Source organism: Triticum aestivum, chromosome 5D, assembly GCF_018294505.1.
Source record: "Triticum aestivum cultivar Chinese Spring chromosome 5D, IWGSC CS RefSeq v2.1, whole genome shotgun sequence".
Lineage (NCBI taxonomy): Eukaryota > Viridiplantae > Streptophyta > Magnoliopsida > Poales > Poaceae > Triticum > Triticum aestivum.
In genome coordinates, this window is record NC_057808.1 from 92459113 (window position 1) to 92467059 (window position 7947).

Here is a 7947-nt window from a genome sequence, read left to right on the forward strand (position 1 = left end):
GAAGAAGATGGTGGTGGTGATGAAGCAATCCTATCCTTAAGGATCAAGAGATTTTCCAACAGACGGATGACGCTTCGGAGATAGGTAATGTGCTCTTGATGCAAAATATTTTCGCGAGTGAGATACTTATTTTGTATGCGAACTATTTCAATGACGTGAAAAGCTTCAATCTCAGCAGGAGTAAGGTGAGTAAGGTAGGGTTTAAGGATATCTTCCTCCTCCTCCTCGGCCAGCAGTGCTTGTGCTGCCACCGGGGATGGATCTATGGTAGCTTCCTTGCCCTTGTCTCCCTTGGCGGCATCTGTGGGCTCCTCCCTCCTCGTCTCGAACTTCATCAGCCAAGCATCTTCTTCCATGTGGTCGGAGGAGCAAGAAGACATGATGCCTGGCTTGACAAATCTGACCGGAAACAGCAAGAAAAGAGAACAGGGAATTTCTCTGCGATACGGTGGTTAACAGGTTCAGGAAGTATATATAGATTTTTTTTATCTTAGAGGACAAGTACAAGGAAGAAAAATGGAGTACGGGAGGTGTCCCAGCCGGGCACAACCCACCTGGGCATGCCAGGCAAGCCTAGCGCGCCCTGGTGTCTTGTGCCCACCAGGGGATGCTTCCTGGGAGTTTCTTTATTTCCAAAATTCTAAAATATTCCAAACTGACAAAAAATATTTTTGCGGATTTTTCGGAGTCCGTTTACTTACCGTATCACGTACCTCCTTATTTTCACGATGCTGGAGCATTCCGGAAGGACTCTTTTATGTGTTCTTCCGGTGTCAAAGTTTGGATAATATTACTTTCAAGATTAATAGGCGTACCCGAGATATAATGCTTTATTTTTTGCCCATTGACAACCTTCGGGTTAGTACCTTCGGGATTATTTATTTTGATGGCTCCAGACCGGTAAACCTCCTTGATGACATATGGGCCTTCCCATTTTGAGAGGAGCTTTCCTGCAAAAAATCTAAAACGAGAGTTGTACAAAAGAACATATTCTCCGACTTTAAACTCACGCTTTTGGATTCTTTTGTCATGCCATCTTTTAACTTTTTCTCTGAATAATTTTGCATTTTCATAAGCTTGGGTTCTCCATTCATCTAATGAGCTAATATAAAATAACCTCTTTTCAGCAACAAGTTTGAAATCATAGTTGAGCTCTTTAACTGCCCAAAATGCTTTATGTTCTAACTCAAGGGGCAAATGACAAGCTTTTCCATAAACCATTTTATAAGGAGACATACCCATAGGATTTTTATATGCTGTTCTATAAGCCCAAAGTGCATCATCTAATTTCTTAGACCAATTCTACCTGGACCTATTAACATTCTTTTGCAAAATTAATTTTATTTCTCTATTTCTAAGTTCAACTTGACCACTAGACTGAGGATGATAGGGTGATGCAATTCTATGGTTAACATCATACTTAGCAACAATTTTACGGAAAGCACCATGAATAAAGTGTGAACCACCATCAGTCATTAAATATCTAGGGACTCCAAACCTTGGGAAAATAACTTCCTTAAGCATTTTAATAGAGGTGTTGTGATCAGCACTACTGGCTGGAATAGCTTCTACCCATTTAGTAACATAATCAATAGCAACCAAAATATGTGTATACCCATTAGAGGAAGGAAAGGGTCCCATGTAATCAAATCCCCAAACATCAAATGGTTCAACAGCAAGTGAATAATTCATAGGCATTTCTTGACGCTACCGATATTACCTATTCTTTGACATTCATCACAAGAAGAGACAAACTTACGGGCATCCTTGAAGAGAGTAGGCCAATAAAATCAGGATTACAATACCTTGTGAGCAGTTCTATCTCCAGCATGATGCCCTCCATAAGCCTCGGAGTGACATTTCCATAGGATTTGTCCCTGTTCATGCTCAGGTACACAATGTCTAATAATACCATACTCCTTCTTTATAAAGATGTGGGTCATCCCAAAAGTAATGTCTTAAATCATAGAAGAATTTTTTTCTTTTGTTGGTATGTAAAGCTAGGTGGTAAATATTTAGCAATAATGTAATTAGCATAGTCAGCATACCAAGGAGTACTATTAGCAACATTTATTGCAGCTAACTGCTCATCAGGAAAACTATCATCAATAGGAAGTGGGTCATCAAGCACATTTTCAAGCCTAGACAAGTTATCAGCTACGGGGTTCTCAACTCTTTTTCTATCAATAATATGTAAATCAAATTCTTGTAACAAGAGAACCCAACGAATAAGTCTAGGTTTAGCATCTTTCTTTTCCATAAGGTATTTAATAGCAGCATGGTCTGTGTGAACAGTTACTTTGGAATCAACAATATAAGGTCTAAATTTATCACAAGCAAACACCACTGCTAAGAATTCTTTTTCAGTAGTAGCATAATTTCTTTGAGCACTGTCTAGAGTTTTACTAGCATAATGAATAACATTCAATTTCTTATCAACTCTTTGTCCTAGAACAGCACCAACAACATAATCACTAGCATCACACATAATTTCAAAAGGCAAGTTCCAATCAGGTGGTTGAACAATAGGTGCAGATATTAAGGCTTTCTTGAGTGTTTCAAAGGCTTCTAAACAATCATCATCAAAGACAAAAGGAATATCCTTTTGCAAGAGACTAGTGAGAGGCCTAGAAATTTTAGAGAAGTCTTTGATAAATCTCCTATAGAAACCAGCATAACCTAGGAAACTACGAATACCTTTGATGCCCTTAGGACATGGCATCTTCTCAACTGCATCAACCTTAGCTTGGTCCACTTCAATACCTCTTTCAGAAATTTTATGACCCAAGACAATGCCTTCATTAACCATAAAGTGGCAACTCCCAATTCAAGACAAGATTTGTTTGTTCACATCTCTACAAAACTCACTCAAGATTGCTTAAACAATCATCAAAAGACTTCCCATAAACAGAAAAGTCATCCATAAAAACCTCAACAATCTTTTCACAAAAGTCAGAGAATATGGCAGTCATACATCTTTGAAAGGTAGCAGGTGCATTACATAAACCAAAAGGCATACGTCTATAAGCATAGTTTACAAAAGGACAAGTAAAAGTGGTCTTTTCTTGATCAGGTTGAGACACATGTATTTGTGTAAAGCCAGAGTATCCATCAAGTAAGCAAAAGTGTGTGGGCTTAGATATTCAAGCATTTGATCAATAAAAGGCAAAGGGTAATGATCTTTTCTAGTTGCTTTATTTAATTTTCTGTAATCAATTACCATTCTATAGCCTGTAACAATTCTTTGTGGAATAAGTTCATTCTTATAATTGGGAACAACAGTAATACCTCCTTTCTTAGGGACACAATGAACATGACTTACCCATCTACTATCAGCTATGGGATAGATTATACCTGCTTCCAGAAGTTTTAATATTTTCGTTCTTACCACTTCTTTCATCTTCGGGTTTAACCGACGTTGGTGATCAACAACGGGTTTAGCATTAGGTTCCATATTGATTTTGTGCTGACATAGAGTGGGACTAATGCCCTGTAAATCGTCAAGAGTACATCCAATAGCAGCCCAGTGCTTCCTTAGAACTTTCAATAATCCTTCTTCTTCATGTTCTGAAAGGTTAGCACTGATAATAACAGGATATATTTTCTTTTCATCAAGATAAGCATATTTCAAAGTGTCTGGCAATTGTTTTAATTCAAACACAGGATCACCTTTAGGTGGAGGAGGACCTCCAAGAGTTTCAATAGGCAAATTGTGTTTAAGTAGAGGACGTTGTTCAAAAAAAAAAACTTTATCTATTTCATTTCTTTCATGCATATGTAAATCATTTTCGTGGTCTAGCAAATATTGCTCTAAAGGATCAGTAGGTGGTACAGCAATAGAAGCAAGACCAATTAATTCATCCTTACTAGGCAATTATTTTTCATGATGGTTTCTCCTAAACTTGGAAAATTAAACTCATGAGACTCATCACCAAAGCTAACACCCACAGTTTGTTTCTTACAATCTATCTTAGCATTAACTGTTGGGGAACGTAGCAGAAATTCAAAATTTTCCTACGTGTCACCAAGATCAATCTAGGAGATGCTAGCAACGAGAGGGGAGGAGTGCATCTACATACCCTTGTAGATCGCGAGCGGAAGCGTTCAAGAGAACGGGGTTGATGGAGTCGTACTCGTCGTGATCCAAATCACCGATGATCCTAGCGCCGAACGGACGGCACCTCCGCATTCAACACACGTACGGAGCGGGGACGTCTCCTCCTTCTTGATACAGCAAGGGGGGAGGAGAAGTTGATGGAGATCCAGCAGCACGACGGCGTGGTGGTGGAAGTAGCGGGATCCCGGCAGGGCTTTGCCAAGCGCAAGCGGGGAGGAAGAGGTGTCACGGGAGGGAGGGAGGCGCCGGGGCTTGGGGTGCTGCTCCCATGCGCCTCCCCACTATATATAGGGGTGGAGGGGGCTGGTTTCTTGCCCTCCAAGTCCATTGGGGCGTTGGCAAAGGTGGGGGAAAGAAATCCCATCATTTCCCTTCCCCACCGATTGTTATCCCCCTTTTTTAGGGATCTTGATCTTATCCCTTGGGGATATGATCTTATTCCTTCTAAGGTGGGATCTTGGTGCGCCTTGACCAGGGGTGTGGGGCCTTGCCCCCACTACCCACGTTCATGTGGGTCCCCCCATTCAGGTGGGCCCCACTTCGGAACCTTCTAGAACCTTCCCGGTACAAAACCGAAAAATCCCGAACATTTTCCGGTGGCCAAAATAGGACTTCCCATATATAAATCTTTACCTCTGGACCATTCCGGAACTCCTCGTGACGTCCGGGATCTCATCCGGGACTCCGAACGACTTTCGAATTTCCGCATACTAATATCTCTACAACCCTAGCGTCACCGAACCTTAAGTGTGTAGACCCTACGGGTTCGGGAGACATGCAGACATGACCGAGACGACTCTCCGGTCAATAACCAACAGCGGGATCTAGATACCCATGTTGGCTCCCACATGTTCCACGATGATCTCATCGGATGAACCACGATGTCGAGGATTCAATCAATCCCGTATACAATTCCCTTTGTCAATCGGTACATTACTTGCCCGAGATTCGATCGTCGGTATCCCAATACCTTGTTCAATCTCGTTACCGGCAAGTCACTTACTCGTACCTTAATGCATGATCCCATGACCAAACACTTGGTCACATTGAGCTCATTATGATGATGCATTACCGAGTGGGCCCAGAGATACCTCTCCGTCATACGGAGTGACAAATCCCAGTCTCGATTCGTGCCAACCCAACAGACACTTCCGGAGATACCTGTAGTGCACCTTTATAGCCACCCAGTTACGTTGTGACGTTTGGTACACCCAAAGCATTCCTACGGTATCCGGGAGTTGCACAATCTCATGGTCTAAGGAAATGATACTTGACATTAGAAAAGCTCTAGCAAACGAACTACACGATCTTGTGCTATGCTTAGGATTGGGTCTTGTCCATCACATCATTCTCCTAATGATGTGATCCCGTTATCAATGACATCCAATCTCCATGGTCAGGAAACCATAACCATCTATTGATCAACGAGCTAGTCAACTAGAGGCTTACTAGGGACATGTTGTGGTCTATGTATTCACACATGTATTACGGTTTCCAGTTAATACAATTATAGCATGAACAACATACAATTATCATGAACAAGGAAATACAATAATAACCATTTTATTATTGCCTCTAGGGCATATTTGCAACATTAACTGTGTTCAAGAAAGGTCTACCAAAGATAATGGGACAAAAGTCATCTTGTGGGGAACCAAGAACAAGAAAATCAGTAGGGTATTTTATTTGCCCACACAAGACTTCAACATCTCTAACAATCCCAATTGGTGATATTGTGTCTCTATTAGCAAGTTTGATAGTAACATCTATTTCCTCTATCTCAGCAGGTGCTATGTCTTTCATAATTTCTTCATATAAAGTGTAAGGAATAGCACTCACACTAGCACCCATGTCACATAAACCATGATAACGGTGATCTCCTATTTTAACTGAAATAACAGGCATGCCAACAATAGGTCTATGTTTATCTTTTTTATCGGGTTTGGAAATTCTAGCAGCTTCTTCACAGAAGTAAATAACATGCCCATCTATATCTTCTTCTAAGAGATCTTTGACCATAGCAATGCTAGGTTCTACTTTAATTTGTTCATCAGGTTTAGGTGTTCTAATATAGCTTTTGTTGACCACAGTTGAAACTTTAGCATGTTCCTTTATCCTAACAGGGAAAGGTGGTTTCTCAATATAAGCAGAAGGAACAACTGGATCAACATTATAAAGTGTACTTTCTTCTTTAATTGGTACTGGGTTTTTAATTTCTTCTTTAATAGGTGGGTGATATTTAAACCACTTCTCTTTAGGGAGTTCAACATGAGTAGCAAATGATTCACAAAAGGAGGCTACTATCTCAGAGTCAAGTCCATATTTAGTGCTAAACTTTTGAAAAGCATCGGTATCCATAAAAGATTTAACACAATCATACTTAAGTTTAATACCTGACTCTTTACCTTCATCGAGTTCCCAATCTTCAGTGTTGCGTTTAATTCTTTCCATAAGATCCCACCGGAATTCAATAGTCTTCTTCATAAAAGAACCAGCACAAGAAGTATCAAGCATGGTTTGATCATTACGAGGAAGCCGAGCATAAAAGTTCTGGATAATAATTTCTCTTGAGAGCTCATGATTGGGGCATGAATATAACATTGACTTAAGCCTCCCCCAAGCTAGAGCTATACTTTCTCCTTCACGAGGCCAAAAATTATATATATAATTCCGATCACGATGAACTAGATGCATAGGATAAAATTTTTGGTGGAACTCCAATTTCAAACGATTCCAATTCCATGATCCAATATCATCGCATAGCCTATACCATGCCAATGCTTTTCCCTTCAAAGATAAAGGGAAAACCTTTTTCATAACTTGACCCCAGGGTAAACCTGTAAGCTTAAACAATCCACAAATTTGTTCCACATATATCAAGTGCATATCAGGATGTTCGGTTCCATCTCCTGCATACGGATTAGCTAGCAGTTGTTCTATCATACCCGAAGGAATTTCATATTCAATATTTTCAGTAGGTGCAGTAGGTTGAGGATAGCTAATTGTGCTCCGGATGAGGTGAAGATACCCCAAACAAACCCCTCAAAGGATTGTTTTCCATAGTAACAAGTGACAATAAATTTCAGCACACTATATAAATGTTTCCTTACCAAATTCCACTTACCAAAGGCGCTTCACTCTCCGGCAACGGCGCCAGAAAATAGCCTTTTATCCTTATTGCCTTGCAATTTATTCATAATTTTATTCTCGCAAAGTACTCGTAGTTTTATCCTTGCAAAATAGTTTCATACTTGTTTCCGGTAAAGCAAACGTCAAGTGTGCATAGAGTTGTATCGGTGGTCGATAGAACTTGAGGGAATATTTGTTCTGCCTTTAGCTCCTCGTTGGGTTCGATACTCTTATTTATTGAAGAAGGCTACAAACGATCCCCTATACTTGTGGGTTATCAGTACACAACGTCTAATAACACCATCTACCCCTTCTTTATAAAGGCGTGGGTCATCCCAAAAGAAATGTCTCAAATCATAGAAAACCTTTTTTTCTTTTGTTGGTATGCTAAACTAGGTGGTATAAATTTAGCAACAATGTAATTAGCATAATCAGCATACCATGGAGTATTTGATGACACACAAGTATAGGGGATCAATTGTAGCTCTTTTCGATAAGTAAGAGTGTCGAACCCAACGAGGAGCAGAAGGAAATGACAAGTAGTTTTCAGTAAGGTAATGTCTGCAAGTGCTAAAATTCTAAGTAGCGGAGTAGTTTGATACCAAGATAATTTGTAACGAGCAAGTCACGATAGTAGTAAAAAAAGTGCAGCAAGGTAGTCCAATCCTTTTGAGGCAAAGGATAGGCCAAAACGATCTCTT